The sequence below is a fragment of the Chaetura pelagica genome, unplaced genomic scaffold (assembly GCF_000747805.2).
Source record: "Chaetura pelagica isolate M959 unplaced genomic scaffold, ChaPel_1.0 scaffold453, whole genome shotgun sequence".
NCBI lineage: Eukaryota > Metazoa > Chordata > Aves > Apodiformes > Apodidae > Chaetura > Chaetura pelagica.
Window position 1 is genome coordinate 3,677,938 of NW_009952879.1, and position 6,712 is coordinate 3,684,649.

The window sequence follows — 6,712 nt, forward strand, 5'->3', positions numbered from 1 at the left end:
CCCGCTTCTTTCCCACCTCCCCCCTCCTCGGCAGGGGAAAAAAAAAAGGGAAAAGGAAAAAAAAAAAAAGCCAACCGCAAACAACTACAGGCTGAACTATCAACACATGCACCGAAGGGGAAAAAATATATAGTGTCCTGTGCAGGGTCGGCAGGGAACGCAAGCACACGCTAAAGCAAGTTGGGAAAGAATCCGAGCTAATCAGGAATCTCTTTCTCTCTCTCTCCTTCTCTCCCTCTCCCCCTCTCTCTCTCTTTCACTGCCCCTGAGATCCCAGCTCGAAAGAGGTACTCCACATTTTTTCATTACCAAAAATCCGTTGCAATAATCATTTGTTGCTAATTGAAACCCTTGGAGACATTTTTCCCCACCCCCTTCACAAACATGGCAACTTTTAGACATGAGAAGCACGTTTAGTTTTATTTTATTAAAAAAAAACAACAAACCCCAACAACACAAAAACGGTAAGGAGGAGGCTGAATCTTTCACCCAGGAGAAATATCAGCTCGTCAGCCCCCTTCTCCAGAGGGTGGGGGGGGGTACGGGACCCCAGTACAGTGAGGGCTTGGGAAAATTTGGAATACATTATACCGCCTTTGGCAGGAGAATACTCTCCAACTAATGGATTCCTGGTCCTTTATGTATGTGTGTGTGTATCAGTGTGGGGGGTTTCTGGAAAGAGGGGTGGTGGTCGTGGTGGTGGGGAACCGAGCTTTTATTTTAAGGAACTGTTAGGGTAAGAAGTGTGTCATACTTGACAAATGGAACAAACGCTCTTCAATTTCTTGCTTGTCCTTGCCTTAAAACAGGAATTAAGTTAACCACAGTGCTGCATGTTAATTGCATGTTTACTGGGCTAATGAAAATTACAAAAGGGTTTTGCCACCTCGATCGGTGATGAAAAAGTATGAAGGCGATTGTCACTGCAGCCTTCGGGGAGGGCCGGGGCAGGGGGGGTGGGGGAGCCCGGGTACCAACAATATTGATCAGAAGAAGGATAAATCTTTTAACTGCTCGTTAATACCATAAATATGGTCTACACAAGTTTCCACTCTTGTTAAGTCTAATCAGTACATGGAGGATGGAGACATAGCCCACTTGAATGAATTTTTATTCTTGCCAGAGGGGTACTTGGATCTGCGGGCTCTCTGCTCTCCTCACTTCGTGCCCTCCCCCAAGTCCAAAATCCCCCCTAGTAGAGGATGATCGTGAAGGTGCACAGAAAGCACAGGAGATTAACTCAAGCTTTTCGTCCCTTCTCCCCTTTCCCAAACGCTCCTTTTCCATAAAGCTGAACGGGTCGTAGTGGGGAAAGCCTAAAGGAGGGAGCCCCCTCCTCCCTCAACCCCGTTTCTTCTTGAGATCCGTGGATGAAGGGATGACCTAGCAATTCAGTTTGATGATAACCATTTTTATGGTCGAAAACAATCTACTAAATTAAACGTAGCTGGAGAGATCAGTGGGAAAGGTAGTGGGAGCAGGGCATTTTGAGACCCCCCCCCGCACCTCTGCCAAAAGGATTGTTTGGCAAAAGGAGGAGGCAAAGGCAATTAAATAGACTAAAGATTATTTCAATCCCAACCAAAAAGCAATCCAGGGAGAAGTTTCCCCCCACCGGTGTTGCTCAGCCCTGGATTTGAAAACTTTGGCCCAACTTGTGGCGATAGCTACAACTTTGTTCCGCAGGGGTCAGAGGTGAGGGCTATTTTAACCCTAAAAGCCTGCGAGTGACCAAGGTTGAGGCTGGGCTCGCAGCACTAATAGCCATAATTACCTCCTCCCCTTCCAGGGACATTCCTTGCAGCAGCAGTGTTAAGATGCCGAATTGAAGAAAATCCTGGAGTTGAACATATCTTGGGGGGTAAATAACAGCAATATGAAGGAATTTCAGAGCTCTTTCCTTTTCGCTTGGGGAGATTGAATCTCCCCCCCCCCCCTTCTTTTTTTTCCCCTCTTGCCAGCATTCCCAAGGCGCTGGGTCTTTGTCTTAGAAGGAATGGAGTGTCTGAATGGTGTGAAAGGGACAGAGAGGGTCGCTTCAAATCGATTTTACTTGTCCTCTCTGTCTTTTCGGATCAACGCCCTTCAATGGACACATAGGTGCTCTTTCAACCAAAAACTTGTGCAACATTTTCTGCCTGTATTGGTGCTAAATACAATAAATGCTGGGCAGATTTTTTTTTTTCCCCCTCTTTCTTTCCAAAGCAGAAAGCACCCTAATTAAATTGTTTTATATGGACAGTCAAGACAGACCAATTAAGTATGCATTAGTATAAAGATATATTCGAGAGATAAGCGCTCTAGGGGAGCCCTGTCTAGGCAAGGTGTGTAACGTGTCCTCTCGAGCAGAGGCTGGAAGGAGGGTTTCCGATGGATTTTTCCCCTCTGTTGCCTCCTATACTGGAGTAACGGGCTGAATAAGTTAGCGAAAAGCCATTAGTGAAAGTGGATTCTAAACAAAAGTTAACAGGTGGATGTAGCTGGTTTCAGATCTGAAGCCCAGTCGCACATGTGTAACACACAGGCGTGAATTTGCACAGCACGTTGCACGTTTCCAGAGATAAACGCCTCCGACCTATGGCTGGTGTGCAAATGCACACACAGGGAGAGGAAATAAATAGCTGGGCACTTCTGCAGGCTGCAGCGGATGATGTGAGCAAGCACGCAGACACATTACAGATATAACTGTGTATCCATTGTGTATAGGCACCCAGCCCTGCATCAAAGGCAGAGCCAGGCACACGAGGCGTAGCTGCCTCGCACAGACACCTCACCGGGGATCAGCGGGCACGCAGCACACGGTCCGGGGGTAATTACCAGGGGAAAGATTTCCTATTCGAGGCATAGGCTTTCCCTGGAGTGAAATAACAGATCAGGGTAAAGCACAAACACACACACACGAACTTCTCTCTCTGTCCATTTTATCACCCTGGGAAAGCTCTCGTGTATGGTTAACCACAGGAACTGGGCTTTAAGCTCTCCTCCATTTCCACTATCATTTTCTTATTCTCTGCACAAATTTCACGTCGTTCAAAAAGCAACAGCAACAAAACAACAACAACAGCAAACCCCAAACAAACCCAACTAAACCCAAACCCCTAACCAGGCAAACAGACAAAAAAGCGAGCAGCCCCCAGCCCTGCCTCAGCCTGATCCTGGGGCAGCAGAGCTGCGGGATGCGGTGGAGAGGAGGAGGAGGAGGATGGGCTGGAAGTTGCTGGGGCACCCTCCATCCTTGGGCACTTCCTTACCCACCCGCCGAGGTAGAGGGTCCAGTGCCCAGCGGTGCTGCAGAGTGGGAGCGGGGAATCACCCCTTTATCCTGACATTGCACCGCAGAGATAGAACGGGTGTTTTTTTTTTGCTGGAAGGGCCGGGGAAGAGGGGACAGAGGGGTACAAGGATGCAAAGCAACCGTTCGACGGCTGCCCGGTTTGATATTCATTTTCTAACAGCTCTTCGGAAGCATTAGCCCATCAAAGGGAGATGGGAGACGGGGAGGAACGAGCCATCCCTTGCTTAGGTGCTTTAATGTCACAGTAAACAGGTTAGAAACGGACGGTTTTAAAGCCTCGATTTCTCTTGACTGGTTACCTTCGAGGAGAAATCATACCAGGCGCTATGGAGGGCAAAGAATTTAGTCTGAAGGAGATCTCAGCAAGTCAGTACCCGGACAATAGTCCGCCTCCTGTTGGGCTGCGTATTGATCAGGAGAGGAGCTGAAGATGTCGCCACACTAAATATTTACTGATCACACACAAATAGCCGGGACTTGAACGATTTTCTCCTGTGAGGAGAGCAGAGAGAGAAGGGTAAATCATTTTATTAGTGTGTATAAAGCAAAGAGCACACTCTGGCTTGGAGTGTTTTAAGATGTGTCTTCAGCTGGATGAAAAGAGTTAGGGAAATCGATATGGAGTGATTAGACGAGCCAGTCGTGTCAAAGAGAGAGGCTGGGAATTTCATGGATTTGGTTATACCGGGAGGGGGAAAATATATCGAGAGATTAAAGGGAGGAACCCATTGTAGCAGAGCCAATGAAAAAATAATATCTAATCAGAGCCGGCAAAGGTAGGGACGGGGTAAGACCCACATTTCTAAAGAATCACATCAGCTGGAGAGGGATCAGGGACACACATGAAAGAGGAACACGGGGGGAGAGGAGGCGAGTAGGAGCCTAGAAATCCTACAGAGCAAATCCAGGAGAGGCAGAGAAAAACTCTCCTCTGTAGAGCAATGCTGAGACACCACGAAAATGGGGACAAAAGACCCAGGATTAAGGGGAAGGGGAGGGCTGGAGCAAACGGGCGCCTGACTTGGAGGTGAAGTTGAGGGTTCTCCAGCCCTGGGTGCCCAGCAGGCAGGGAGGTCTCTAGCAGCAGAACCGAGGGCACATCCAGCTCGGATGAGAGGGGTTTAAATCCTTCTACAAGTTTGTCCTCCCTTCTACTTCCCCTTTCCCCCCTCACCCAAGCAAATGTGGTGAGTAAAATGGATTTTAGCGTTTAACCACCACATTTTATCCAAGTAATGACAAGGCTCGTAATATGTAATCTACAGATTATTGCCATTCGAGGGTGACCACAAATGACATTAAAAAAATTAAATAAATAAAAAAATTCAGCGTTTCTGCAAATGACAAAATGGCTAAAACCAGCCCCTGCTTGAAGTATTGAAGTTGGGGAGCTGCTGCTGCAGGATGTTGTCGGTCGTAGGGAGCGATTCAGCCGTGGCTCAGGTATAACCCTGGAGTAATCCTCGGCGATTAAAGAAAACACCGCTGGAGACAAGCAGATGTCTAAGTGCCAAAGGGCAGAAAGCTGGGAGCAGGGCAGGGCTCTGCCCAGCGACATTAAAATACCTTTTGCAGGGGGGATGCTGGGAATTATTATATATATATAAATATATATTTATTATTTATTATATATATATATCTTTAAATCATTGATATTTGGGCCGTGTTCCAAACGCCACCTCCCCTCTGTGTGTTTTTTCTTTAGCAGAAAACAGGGTGCGACTGGAGAGGACTAAGTCAAAGCAACGAGAGAAAGTTTGAGCTGCACTTTAAATGATGCTGATTGCTGGGAGGGAGGAAAGACATCTAAAGCTAGGAACCGAGGAGTAAAACTGATGTGAAAACAGCTTTTCACTGCTCCTCCAAGTGCTAATTTTGCTACTGTAAACAAACAGTGAAGTTAGAAACAGCTGCAAATAGCCTGCCGGGCACCCAGGGCTCAGGGACGAGGAGGAGGGGGATGAATTTTGTTCAGCTCTCGGGATGAATTTCACCCAAACTTTGCTTTCTCCCGAAATCAGTGGCCGATGCCGGCTTTAGTTGTGGAGAAAGGGGGCAAAACATTATATATATAGATGTACATAGGCATATGAAGAGCATTTCATGTGAGCCTATAGAGTGCAGGCAGCTTGGCTGGATCACTAATGCAACAGGAAACCTCGGGATAGACTCAGCCTAATTAACAGTTTTCCATAGCTGAAGCGATTTTTAAGAATCCCAGTGGATTAGCCCAATATGTTCAGGTGTGAGGCTACGAGGGCCTATAACTCCTTTCACTATAATCTTATAACCTCCTTACCTAATTCCTTAGATTGCAGATAGGAAGAGTCTGACCCTGGAGGTCGTAAAGAGCTGGGTTTCATTAACCCTTCCCTCCCCGGCGCTGCTCCAAGGTTAACTGCGCTAGGCTGGGTCTTCGGGGGAGGGAGGGAGGGCAGAAGAAAGGGATTTGCAAGAGGGGTCGATCCGACGGGGATGGGGGGGGGTTAAGAAATAACCTTCAGCATTTCTGCTCCCTTCATTTCCTTGAGCCAAAGGAGAAAACGGAAAGGGAACTTTTCCCCATTCATCCGTGCATAAACGTGCGGGTATTTGTGAGACAATTCATTCCCTTTACATCATTTCAGAGGTGTCGTGGTTTTATTATGATTGTTATTTTAATCCACTTATTTCTTCATTTCTTTCCTCAAACGTGGAGGAAATGAGACGTTCTAGAAATGTCAGATATTGCAAAAAGCAAAGCAATCTCCATCTTTAAGACCAGCAGCAACCTCTTGAGGTTCTTGTCCATAGCACAGCAGCAATCTTGAAAAAAAAACAGTCTAGAAAAGCTTCTCAGACTGTATTTGCCTGCTAACACACCTGGTTTATGTTTTAATAGGTAGTTACATTGTATTGATTTAGGGTACATCAATGATGTTGAAAGTTAATAACTCTCCAATGATATCTATCTGTCTATGTCCATAATTGCACACACAGTCTAGCACCGTCAGAATTTGCATTTTGCAGCACATTCTTTGTTCTTAAATCTTTTAACACATTGAATTGTTCCTTTGAAGAAAATACTATTGAACCACATGTTTAAGGAAAAGATGCTTTCAAACTACATGTTTAAGCAATGAAATTGTTGAGTGAAATACAGGTTTCTTTGTATTTCACACAAACCTTGCCATACACCAGGCTTTACCTACACATCCCAACTGCTTTTTTTAAATTTTGTTTTTATCTTTCTTTTTTGTTATTTTTTTTTTCCTTTTCTTTTTTCTTTTCTCCTAGTCAGAAGGCAGAAATATGTGAACTGCTGTGAGAAGTGAGTACTTTTTGGTAAGTATGTTTAGATACGATCTTCAGATACATTTATTGTACTTTCAAATTCTTTGGATACTAATTGAGCTAGCAAACAACATCCCAGCTGAA